The sequence below is a fragment of the Giraffa tippelskirchi genome, chromosome 3, assembly GCF_054371585.1.
Source record: "Giraffa tippelskirchi isolate mGirTip1 chromosome 3, T2T-mGirTip1v1.2.pri, whole genome shotgun sequence".
In the NCBI taxonomy this organism is placed as follows: domain Eukaryota; kingdom Metazoa; phylum Chordata; class Mammalia; order Artiodactyla; family Giraffidae; genus Giraffa; species Giraffa tippelskirchi.
The window spans coordinates 147,709,011-147,722,523 of NC_137277.1; the positions used below are offsets into that span (position 1 = coordinate 147,709,011).

A 13,513-nucleotide genomic window follows, 5' to 3' on the forward strand; every position below is an offset into this window, starting at 1 on the left:
GCCCCTTACAAAAGAAAAATTACAGGCTGCTAAAGAACTTATACAGTGAGGGCAATGGCACCCCACTCCAGTACTCTTGCCTAGAAAATCCCATGGACGGAGGAGCCTGGTAGGCTACAGTCCATGGGGTCGCTGAGAGTCGGACACGACTGAGCGACTTCACTTTCACTTTTCCCTTTCATGCAATGGAGAAGGAAATGGCAACGCACTCCAGTATTCTTGCCTGGAGAATCCCAGGGACGGCGGAGCCTGGTGGGCTGCCGTCTATGGGGTCGCACAGAGTCGGACACGACTGAAGCGACTTAGCAGCAGCAGCAGCAAAGAACTTATAGACACACAATTATAATTAAGACATATTGAAGAATCTTATTCCCCTTGGGACTCTCCTATTTTTGTTATAAAAAAGAAATCTGGCAAATGGCGTCTCTTGACAGACCTTAGAAAAATTAATGTATCTATGAAACCTATGGGTACATTACAACCAGGAATCCCAACACCTACTATTATTCCTCAGAACTGGTATATTATCATTATCAATTTACAAGATTGCTTTTTGAGTATACCTTTACATCCTCTAGACCAAGAGAGATTTGCTTTCTCTCTTCCTTATCCCAATCACACCGGGCCTCATAAATGATACCAATGGACTGTATTACCTCAAGATATGATGAATTCTCCCACCATGTGTCAATATTATGTAGCCAAAGCCCTAGAACCTATAAGAAAACAATTTCCTAATTTTCTTATTATTCATTATATGGATGATACATTATTCTCAGCTCCATCTATTTTAGAAACTCGACACATGTTCAATATAGCCCAACAATACTTAAAAGACTCTGGATTACTTGTTGCCCCTGAAAAAATTCAAACTTCAACACCTTATCATTATTTAGGATTTATTATCAAGAGACAATGTATTATTCCCCAACTAACACAGATTCGTATTGATAAATTACCAACTTTAAATGATTTTCAAAAACTTTTAGGAGATATTAATTGGATTAGATCTTCCTTAGACATTTGTAATTATCAACTGACTAATTTATTTAATACTTTGAAAGGAGATCCCAATTTAAATAGCCCCTGCTTATTATCCCAAGAAGCACAAGAAGAACTTTATTTAATACAAAATAAATTACAACAGCAATTTCTTACACGAATTAGACTTGATTTACTTCTAGGATTATTTGTACTCTCCTCTTTCCATCCCCCCACAGGCGTTCTTGCTCAAATAGAACACTCAATAGAATGGATTTATACCCATTTTAGAGGGACAAAATCACTTACACCCTGTCTTGATTTAATCGTTCTAATTGTTATCAATGGAAGAAATAGAACTAAAACATTAACTGGCTCCGATCCTCACAAAATTATTCTATTAATAAATCTCAATTCGAGAATGCATTATAAACTTCTACTGATTTCCAAATAGCCTTTTTAGAATATTTTAGAGAAATTTCATTTCATTATCCTTCTAATAAACTTTGGAATTTCTTCAAAAATACTGAATTTATTATTTCCCACGTCATCAACTCACAACCCATACCTCATGCTGATGTTTTCTATATAGATAGGACCAAAAACGCTAAAGCCTCATTCTGGTCTCTCAAAGAATATAAAATTTTTTATACTAAATTTCATTCTGCCCAACAAAACAAATTATATGCTCTCATTCAAGTTATTTACTTACATCCTTACCCCATTAATATAGTCTCTGATTCCTTATATTCAGTTTTTGCATTAAAAAATACAGAGACCTCCATTATAAACTCCAATCACCCTATAATTCAACAACTTTTTTTCGAATTACAATCTATTGTTAGAAAACGCACTTCAACAGAGTGAAGTAAGCCAGAAAGAAAAACAACAATACAGTATACTAATGCATATATATGGAATTTGAAAGATGGTAACGATAACCCTATATGCGAGACAGAATAAGAGACACAGATGCATGGAACAATTTTATGGACTCTGAGGGAGAAGGTGAGGGTGGGACGTTCTGGGAGAATAGCATTGAAACATGTATATTATCGTATGTGAAACAGAACACCATTCCATGTTCGATGCATGAGACAAGGGCTCAGGGCCGGGGCAATGGGATGACCCAGAGGGATGGGATGGGGAGGGAGGTGGGTGGGGGGTCCAGGAAGGGGAACACATGTAAACCCATGGCTGATTCATGTCAATGTATGGCAAAAACTATTACAATATTGTAAAGTAATTAGCCCCCAACTAAAATAAATAAATTTATAAAATTAAAAAAAAAAAAAAAAAACGCACTTCTCCTATCTATATTACTCATATTCAAACACATTCCTACCTTCCCAGCCCTATGGCTTACGGTAATGAAGAAACTGATAAAATCATTTCTTTTGCTACTCCTGAAGAACAACATGCCTTATTACATAATAATGCTGGCTCCTTACACCAAATATAGAAGTTTCCATACCACCAAGCTAAAGAAATCATTAATAAATGCTCTACTTGTAAACTCTTACACCTTCAACTCATTGCACAAAATACCAATCCTTGAGGATTACAACCTAACAAATTATAGCAAATGGATGTAACTCATTGCCCTGAACTTCCTCCATCTTCTTTTTTACATGTCTGCATTGATACAAACTCTTCTTTCATCTGGGCCACACCTCTTCGAGGTGAAACTACACATCACGTTATAACTCATCTATTAACTTGTTTTGCTATCATGGGTACTCCTAGTTCTATAAAAACAGATAATGGCCCTGCCTATATTTCTAAACACTTCAAACAATTTTTACAATCATTTTCTATCACACATATTACAAATATTCCTTATAATCCACAAACACAAGATAGAGTCAAATGAGCACATCACACACTAAAACTACAAATTAAAAAATTTAAAAAGGGGGAATATACAGGAATACTACTATCTTCCTTATCTAAAACAGACTTTACTAGAGTTGAACACAAGCCATTCTCTAAACCCGTAATTATTGTTAATACAGCTTTATTTGTTTTAAATTTTTTAAACTTACCACAGGAGATATCTTAACAAAAGCAGAAAAACATTTTGAGGAGTCACAGGATGCCTCCCTTCCTTTGCCTATTTGGTATCAAAACGGGCGAACCAAACAATGGAAGTCTGGGAAATTAATCTGACAGGGAAAAGGGTATGCTTGTATTTCTCCAGATGAATCCAATGAACTCATTTGGCTTCCCCTTCGGAGGATCCACCCCAGGGGAGCCACCGGCATTCAAGACAGAAAAGAAACTGCAAAATCCTCAGGAGGAGGAGATTTCTGTACAAGCCATGGTGGCATTAAAAATTTCCAAGAAATGCCACACTCAACGTCATTGACCTCATGATCTCCCTACCTGGGGACAAATTAAAGTCCTTACTAATCGAAAACCTAGTTTCTCAACAGGGAATGCCTCGGAATCCAGAAAATATTTTTGTCGCTATGCTTGCTTTGCTTGCTTCTGCTTCCCCTGCTCAAGCTGAATTAATGAATCATACTTACTGGGCTTATATACCCAATCCACCTTGACTACAGGTTGTAGAATGGACAGAAAGAGGACTAATCATATCTACCCATGACTCAATACATATGCCTCCTCCTTGGAGCCTGGAGGGGCCCTCACACCCTGAGGAAGAAGGGAAACTAATTTACATTTCTATAGGTTATGAAATCTTTCCTTTATGCATGGGCCCAGCAGAATTATGCATACACATTAGCCAACAAACCTGGGCTTTCGTTCTGGCTCCAAAAAAGGACTTTGGGGCATTGCTTGGATTATTTACTGCTCTTTTTTTTTCTGAGAACCATGTCAACACTACTGAAATTCTAGAGAAAAGACAAAAAACATTATGCTAAGGGTTTACTGATAAGAACTTTGAATATACTCCTGTTCATTGGGACAGTTCAGTTCAGCTCAGTCGTGTCCGACTCTTTGTGACCCCATGAATTGCAGTACGCTAGGCCTCTCTGTCCATCACCAACTCCCGGAGTCTACCCAAACCCATGTCCATCAAGTCAGTGATGCCATCCCACCATCTCATTCTCTGTCGTCCCCTTCTCCTCCTGCCCCCAATCCTACCCAGAATTAGGGTCTTTTCCAATGAGTCAACTCTTTGCATGAGGTGGCCAAAGTATTGGAGTTTCAGCTTCAACACGTCAAGCCAAATCAGGAAAATTAATATTTGTGGCCAATTACACCATTGTCGATTGCTGACCTCATGGCATGTGGTTATCTGACTGTTCAGATGGTATTAATAGCACTAAATGTGATTACGCTACTCAAGTAACATGGAAGATTCCCAATATTACAATGGAACATTACCATAACAAAGGACTTCTTGGCTGGCATGATGGTGGAATGCCACCCCCTCGCCCTCAAATCATCCTCAATAAACTGATTGGGCCTGAACAATGGGACATTTGGAAGCTTGCTGAAAGCACCAAAGAACTTGTAACTTGGACAGGATATTTCACAGGGACTAGTTGCAGTTCTAGTCATTATTTCTTTGATTATAATCAATCATATTTTATACAAGTTTGTGTTCCCCTTCCTGTTGTTGTAGCTATAGGAAACTTGCAATTTAATAAGACTTTACGTTCTATAACTTGTATTAACTGCAAACTATATACCTGTCTTAACTCCTCCATGTCTATAAAAAATGAACCCCTTCTGATTCTTTGATCTCGACGTAACCTATGGTTGCCAACACATCTCCAACTACCCTGGGAAGAAGGTCCCATGGCCAGACTAGCTTCCCAGTTACTTACCAAGTTACTCTGATAATCTAAACGATTCATTGGATGGCTAATTTTTAGCATTTTGGGATTAATAGCCATTTGCACTACTGCTGCTATTGCCAGCGTTGCCTTACAAACTTCAATTGAAACACACAATTTTATCCAAAATTGGACTAAAGATGCTCATACTATGTGGACCACTCAGGCTCAGATAAATGAAGAAGTTCAAGATGAAATACAGGAAATGAAAATAGCCCTCCAATGGTTCAGAGATCAATTAATAGATCTACAAAAACAGACTTTGCTAAAATGTGATTGGAATTCTACTCAGTTTTGTATTAACCCTGTTTGGTTCAACTATACTACCTACAATTGGGAACAAATCAAATTTCATTTGCAAGACTTACATGATAATGCTTCCTTAAATGTACAATTATTACAAAAAGAAATCTTTGAAGCCTTCTCTAAAGATCTACCTTCTTCCAATAACCTAGAAAATTCCGTTGAACAACTAGCTGGACAACGGTCCAGGCTGGACCCTCAAGGATGGCTGCAAAGTATTATACATAGTATTAGATCTGGAATTCGGAGAAGGCAATGGCACCCCACTCCAGTACTCTTGCCTGGAAAATCCCATGGACGGAGGAGCCTGGTAGGCTACAGTCCATGGGGTCGCTAAGAGTCAGACACGACTGAGCGACTTCACTTTCACTTTTCCCTTTCATGCACTGGAGAAGGAAATGGCAACCCACTCCAGTATTCTTGCCTGGAGAATGCCAGGGACGGCAGAGCCTGGTGGGCTGCCGTCTATGGGGTTGCACAGAGTCGGACACGACTGAAGCAACTTAGCAGCAGCAGCAGATCTGGAATTATAACGCTAATAATAGTCCTAATGATTATATATGTACTACCGATGCCATTCTACTAAGATTAATCAAACTAAACAAACTCATTCAGTCAGAGCCTTTTTCACTAAGGTATCTACAGTCACTGCCAATTATAAAAAATAATAAAAAAGGGAGAATTGTCAGGGAACGTTTAACTTTAAGGAATCCAATATGTTGCACTGTTCTTCCCTTGTGTGCCATTTCTCAACGATTCTCTGTTCCTTACCAGTTCCTATACCAGAACGAGTAGAGCTGAACGCAGTTCTCAGGACTGAGATCATGGGAAGGGGTAACCACTTGGATTCCTTTCAGTTACTCCCTTCCATGACTTCTTTCAGCATCAGCGACCTTGCATGTATTAGACTATCCACTTTGTTGCAATTCAATAGCATCCTATCCTCTGTAATAGCCGAATAATCCTTTTACCAAGGATATATAAGCCTGCATTCCTGCTAATAAAACACCCCTGTTGCACTAGAGACTTGGGTCCCCTGCGTCCTTCTTTCTGTTTCTTTTTGTCGACTCCGGTCCACCAGGTCCTGGTCTATAAAGAAGACCACAGAGTAACACGGTCCCATCTCCTGATCCATGAGAAACCCTCAGGGAAGGCCCTTGGCCTGAGTCACATTCACCAAACAGTTGTGGGTGAGTCAACAGGAGCAGTTCAGATTCAAAATGCTGTCATACGTGAGACATCTTCTATGACTAGAGCTTTCAGCAAAGTCCTTGCAGGTCCCCAGGCTCAGGGGGATTCCTATAAGCAAATAATGACTACCATGATATAAGAACTCAAGCAAAAAGGCAGAGAATAGTGCTGGTGAGGATATCGCTGAATGTATACCTTTCAAATAATGAAAATAATTACAAACATGTTTTGCACATACCTTCAGACCTACCACTTTCCTTGCTGTCACGGGATGTTTAACTTTAAGGTATCCAATATGCTGCACTTTTCTTCCCTTGTGTGCCATTTCTCAAGGATTCTCTGTTCCTTATCAGTTCCTATTCCAGGAACAAGTAGAGCTGCATGCAGTTCTCAGGACTGAGATCATGGGAAAGGGTACCTGCTTGGATTCCTTTCAGTCACTCCCTTCAGTGACTCTTTTCAGCATCAGCAACCTTGTATGTATTATACTATCCATTTTGTTGCTATTGATGGAATTTCATCCTGTGTAATAGCTGAGCAATCATTCTACTAAAGATATGTAAGCCTGCATTTCTGCTAATAAAATACCCTTGTTCCACTAGAGACTTGGGTGCCCGTGTCCTTCTTTTTCTCTCTCTCTCTCTCTCTTTAAGTTCTTTGGAGTGTGGAAACCTGCTGAGCTCACTTTCCTACCCGGGCTTTCAAGACCTCCTCGAGAGGACACCCTGTGCCTTTGTGAGCGGTACAAGCCCTGTTCTAGGGCTTTACTGATTTTCCGCATAACCCAGGGAATATTAGTTTCTTTCCCTCTTTCACTTTCTTATTGTCGACTCCAGACTCCCAGGTTCCGGTCCATTAAAGGACCGCAACACCTTGCTAGGAATTTTTTAATGCCTTATTGAAATATAATTCATATACATAGTGTCCACCCATTTAAAGTATACAATTCAATGGTTTGCAGTGTACTTGTACAGATATGCCACCATCACCATAATCTAATTTTAGAATATTTTAATCATCCCCTAAAAAGAAACCCTGAATCCACCGTTACTCATAGAAATTTAACTGAGAGGTACTCACAAAATTTTTTTGCCAAGCCTTTGACAAAATTCAACATCCATTTATGATAAAAACCCTCCAGAAAGCAGGAATAGAAGGAACATACCTCAACATAATAAAAGCTATACATGACAAACCTACAGCAAACATTATCCTCAATGGTGAAAAATTGAAAGCATTTCCCCTAATGTCAGGAACAAGGCAAGGGTGCCCACTCTCACCACTACTATTCAACATAGTTTTGGAAGTTTTGGCCACAGCAATCAGAGCAGAAAAAGAAATAAACGGAATCCAGATAGGAAAAGAAGAAGTAAAGCTCTCACTGTTTGCAGATGACATGATCCTCCACATAGAAAACCCTAAAGATTCTAGTAGAAAATTACTAGAGCTAATCAATGAATGTAGTAAAGTTGCAGGATATAAAATTAACGCACAGAAATCCCTTGCATTCCTATACATTAACAATGAGAAAACAGAAAGAGAAATTAAGGAAAAATACCATTCATCATTGCAATGAAAAGAATAAAATACTTAGAAATATATCTACCTAAAGAAACAAAAGATTTATATATAGAAAACTATAAAACACTGATGAAAGAAATCAAAGAGGACACAAACAGATGGAGAAATATACCGTGTTCATGGATTGGAAGAATTAATATAGTGAAAATGAGTATACTACCCAAAGCAATCTATAGATTCAATGCAATGCCTATCAAGCTACCAACAGTATTTTTCACAGAACTAGAACAAATAATTTCACAATTTGTATGGAAATATAAAAAACCTTGAATAGCCAAAGCAATCTTGAGAAAGAAGAATGGCACTGGAGGAATCAACCTGCCTGACTTCAGGCTCTACTACAAAGCCACAGTCATCAATACAGTATGGTACTGGCACAAAGACAGAAATATAGATCAATGGAACAAAATACAAAGCCCAGAAATAAATCCACACACCTATGGACACCTTATTTTTGACAAAGGAGGCAAGAATATACAATGGAAAAAAGACAATCTCTTTAACAAGTGGTGCTGGGAAAACTGGTCAACCACTTGTAAAAGAATGAAACTAGAACACTTCCTAACACCATACACAAAAATAAACTCAAAATGGATTAAACATATAAACATAAGACCAGAAACTATAAAACTCCCATAGGAAAACATAGGCAAAACACTTTCCGACATAAATCACAGCAGGATCCTCTATGACCCACCTCCCAGAATATTGGAAATAAAAGCAAAAATAAACAAATGGGACCCAATTAAACTTAAAAGCTTTTTCACAACAAAGGAAACTATAAGCAAGGTGAAAAGACAGCCTTCAGAATGGGAGAAAATAATAGTAAATGAAGCAACGGACAAACAATTAATCTCAGAAATATACAAGCAACTCCTACAGCTCAATTTCAGAAAAATAAACAACCCAATCAAAAAATGGGCCAAAGAACTGAACAGACATTTCTCCAAAGAAAACATACAGATGGCTAACAAACACAGGAAAAGATGCTCAACATCACTCATTATCAGAGATATGCAAATCAAAACCACAATGAGGTACCATTTCACGCCTGTTAGAATGGCTGCTATCGAAAAGTCTACAAGCAATAAATGCTGGAGAGGGTGTGAAGAAAAGGGAACCCTCTTACACTGTTGGTGGGAATGCAAACTAGTACAGCCACCATGGAGAACAGTGTGGAGATTCCTTAAAAAACTGGGAATAGAACTGCCATATGACCCAGCAATCCCACTGCTGGGCATACACACCGAGGAAACCAGAATTGAAAGAGACACGTGTACCCCAATATTCATCGCAGCACTATTTACAATAGCCAGGACATGGAAGCAACTGAGATGTCCATTAGCAGACGAATGGATAAGGAAGCTGTGGTACATATACACCATGGAATATTACTCAGCCATTAAAAAGAATATATTTGAATCAGTTCTATTGAGATGGATCAAACTGGAGCCTATTATACAGAGTGAAGTAAGCCAGAAAGAAAAACACCAATACAGTATATTAATGCATACATATGGAATTTGAAAGATAGTAATGATAACCCTATATGCAGACAGAATAAGAAACACAGAAGCACAGAACAGTCTTATGGACTCTGAGGGAGAAGATGAGGATGGGACGTTCTGAGAGAATAGCATTGAAACATGTATATTATCATATGTGAAACAGAACACTATTCCAGGTTCAATGCATGAGACAAATGCTCAGGGCTGGGGCAATGGGATGACCCAGAGGGATCGGATGGGGAGGGAGGTGGGAGTGGGGTTCAGGATGGGGAACACATGTAAACCCATGGCTGATTCATGTCAATGTATGGCAAAAACCACTACAATATTGTAAAGTAATTAGCCCCCAACTAAAATAAATAAATTAATTAAAACAAAAAAGATGTTCATTGTGGGAAGATATTCATCCAAAGTGCCCCTCCCCAAAACCCCTACATAAAGTGTTCCATATTTAATAAATTGTGTTGCATCCATATGATGGACTACTAGGCAGATACTAAAATAAATGGGGTAGAGCTTCATAGGCTGATACGGGAAAATAACCAAGAATGGTGTTTATAATGTTATACCTTTGGTAAAAATTATTCATAGAATTGTAGCATATCCATAAAAATAAATTCTAGAAGGAATTTCATGAAAATAATGAGAGTGGTTACTATTAGAAAGAGGGACAGGGCTGATGAATGGGCAGGGGAGATTTCATTCTTCATCTTGTACCTCCCTTCATTCCCTGATTTTTCTAACTGGGTAAATGAGCATGTTCATAACCCCTTCTATAAAACGCTTGAGGCCATATATATTTTGGGATTCCGAGCCCATATGTGGCACATGGGCTCAGTAGTTGCAGCTTATGGGCTCTAGAGCACAGGCTCAACGTTTGTGGTACACGGGCTTAACTGCTCTGTGGCATGAGGGATCTTCCTAGATCAGGGTTCAAACCCATGTCTCCTGCATTGGCAGGTGGACTCTTTACTACTGAGCCACCAGGGAAGCCCCCAAGAACTTTTTCTGGAGATTACAGGCACACCTCGGTTTATTGTGCTTTTCTTATACTAATACTTGACTGAGATTGTGATTTTTACAAATTGAACATTTGTGGCAAACCTGCATTGAGCAAGAGTACTTGGCACCAGTTTTCAAGTAGCATTTGTTCCCTTTGTGTCTCTGAGTCACATTTTATAGTTCAAGTTCTCTTATTATTACAACTGTGAGGTGATCTGTGATCTTTGATGTTACTATCACAAAAAAAGGATGACTTGCCAAAGGCTCCGAGACTGGTTAGCATTTTTTACCAATAAAGTATTTTAAAACTAAGGTCAGTACATTTTTTTAGACATAATGCTATTGTACACTCAATAGACTACAGAGCACTGTAAACATTACTTCTCTGTGCACCAGGAAACCAAAAAATTTGAGTGACTATTGTGATAGTTGCTTCACTGTGGTGGTCTGGAACCAATTCCACAGTATCTCTCAGGCATGCCTCTGATATGTCTTTGCTTTCTAAAAACTAAGACCAAGTAGCTCTGCAAGACTCTCCTGGCTTAAAAGCCTAGAAAGCTTGAGCCAATTACTGACCCTGAAGAAGTGATGTGTTCCATTTTTGGGTCTGAGAGCGTTTTCCTTTCGGCTCCCTATAGATGGCTTTTAAGTGTTCCACTGAACTCTGGACTTGAGTCTTGACTAGATTGATCATAACATCCTCTGCTCACTGCTGAGCAGGGAGGTGGACTAGGTTCCTGTCAACTGTAACAAAACCATATAGTAATCCTGACTTCAGTAGGATTTCCTGTCCTCAGCCCTTTCACCCTCCCCTGTAACGGAGCCAACATCATTTCTCATTACCTCTTGGCTCAGGGAGGTTGCCAAGCTGGGCAAAGCTGAGAACCATGCCCTGCACACAGCTCAGTCCCTCTGTAGAGTGGGGCAGCCCCACTCAAAGTGCCTCTCATCAGTGCTGCTGCTGACTGATCAGAATGCCCATCCTTCTTTCTCCCAAATCTGCTGCCTCTCTGACAGCAGTTCTCACTGACACCTCCTGGCTTCAGCTGCCCATCTCCTTACCATTCACTTTGCTCTCTTTCGCCACTTCCACACAGAGTTCTGGAACCTTCTATCGGCCAACTCCTGGACTTGAGAGTGTTTATCTGGCTCTCTCACTCTGGGTGGGTCGCTCTACTAGACTGGCTGCTCCTTAAATACTTTATCTTTTCCTTTTCTCCTCTCAGTCTCCCAGTTCAAACACATGCCAAGCACACTGTGCTCTATAACCAGGGACGGTCATAAATCAGATCCAGTCTCTGTGCTCCGGGCATTCATAGCACAGTAAGAAAGGCACGCGCTGTGTCTTAAAAGACACACTGAATGTGCGGTGTGCAAGGCTTGCAGGCTGCATAAGGGCAGGACTGAACTCTCAGCAAAACCAGCAAAGGTCAGGGAAGGTTTTCTAGTAGAGATGATGCCTCAATCAGGTCTTCAAGGATGAATAACAGAATGATCAGACAGGAATGTTTCTGTTCCCTATGTGAGGCTCCTGCCCACTGCAGGTGCTCCCAGCTGGGAATATTTCAGTTGTGATGCCCCCCATGATGCCCTTGTTCCTGTCCAGACATTCCTTCATTTTCCGGGCTCCAGGCAACGGGAAGCATGAGTCTAGATTCACACAGACTCCAGTTCAAATTCTTGCTCCATTACTAACTCTGTTACTACCTTACTTAGACCTTCTGAGATACAGTTTCCTTATTTGTAAAAAGTCAATATCAACACTGTCTACCTAATGAAGACAGAGTAGGAACTAAGTGAAGTGATGTGGGCAAAGCCCTCCACACAATGCCTGGCCCATGGTCAGCACTCAGTGATATCAGTCACAGTGTGGATTGTATCTATCATGTAGAAATAACATCTGCCTTCTCCTTAGCAAATGTTTTGCTATCCCAATCCTGACCTCCTTTTTGCTGCTAGCTGGCTAGACTGGCTGTGTGGGGACTTCCTTGATGGTCCAATGGTTAGGACTCCACACTTCCAATGCAAGGGGAGTGGGTTGGATCCCTGGTTGGGGAATTAAGATCCCACATGTGGGTGTCATAGTTGTTAGAGTTCTTACCAAACTTGTAGGTGGGAGGAAAGAGCAAAGGGCCCTCCTGGAACTCCCAGAGCCGCGGGTCATGTCTCTTGGCGATGCTGAGATGATCCTTCTCCCACAGGTTACTGTAGCACTGATATTTTTATGGATTCTGGAACAAAGTGCAACGTGAAGTCCTCGATCTGAAAGTTCATTAATCCAAATCAGAGAATGAGGTTTTGGTCCAGGATGTTGGGGATATCCTGTGCCTCAAAATTCTGCATCCCCAGGGTCCAGTCAAAGTGCTCCAGCCACTAGTCATTGTTGGCCATGTGGTGGGGCAGGTGGCAGTTGACGATATTGACATAGTAGCTGTAAAGCTTCAGGAAGATGTTGACACCCCGTTTGTTCCCCCAGTACCGGAAGAGGCCAGTGGGGGTGGATTTAGGAGAGAATCTAGATAAAGGGCAAATGCTGATACTTGGCAAAGATCAGGAAAAGGAGCCCCAGCATGCAGACACTGGAGACCTTGATGAAGCTCAGAGAACACACATCCATGAAGAAACTGCTTCATGGTCTTCAAAGGCAGTGTCAGAAAGGAGGCTCACGATCCCACAGTTCAGTTCCTACAAATCAATGATATGTATGCCCAGATTCAGTTTCAGGTTGTTCAGCTGAAGCAGATCACTGAAGTCTGGAGGAGGTGTCACAGAGGCCACGTTCCATGTCACAACATGTGTGCTAAGCATCCTGCTTCTCACCTTGGTCCGTGGATTCACGGCTGCCATCATCCCCATGCAGTGGCCCAGTTAGCTTGCGCCTCCTGGCCACAGTTGGTCCTGGCCTGAATGGCACTCTCTGGGGAGCAGTGCCAGCCAGTTCACACTCCCCCAAAACAACTTTTTTTCTTTCTATTTTGCTATATTTTATTCCTTGCTTCTCTGCATGCTTTTTACTCCCCAGAAGCTGTTGAGAGTAATATACTCAGAGGAACAAAAACACACTCACTAGGACAGAATGGCAATCCCTACCTGACAGCCAAGGGAAAACAGAGCCTGTAATTCAACATTTCATGCAAAGAT

General features: G+C 40.5%; 1 pseudogene; it reads right to left on the reverse strand.

The window, feature by feature from the left end:
* Positions 1 to 12,375: 12,375 nt before the first annotated feature.
* LOC145542513 (inositol polyphosphate 5-phosphatase K pseudogene) lies at positions 12,376 to 13,219 on the reverse strand (annotated as a pseudogene).
* Positions 13,220 to 13,513: the final 294 nt, after the last annotated feature.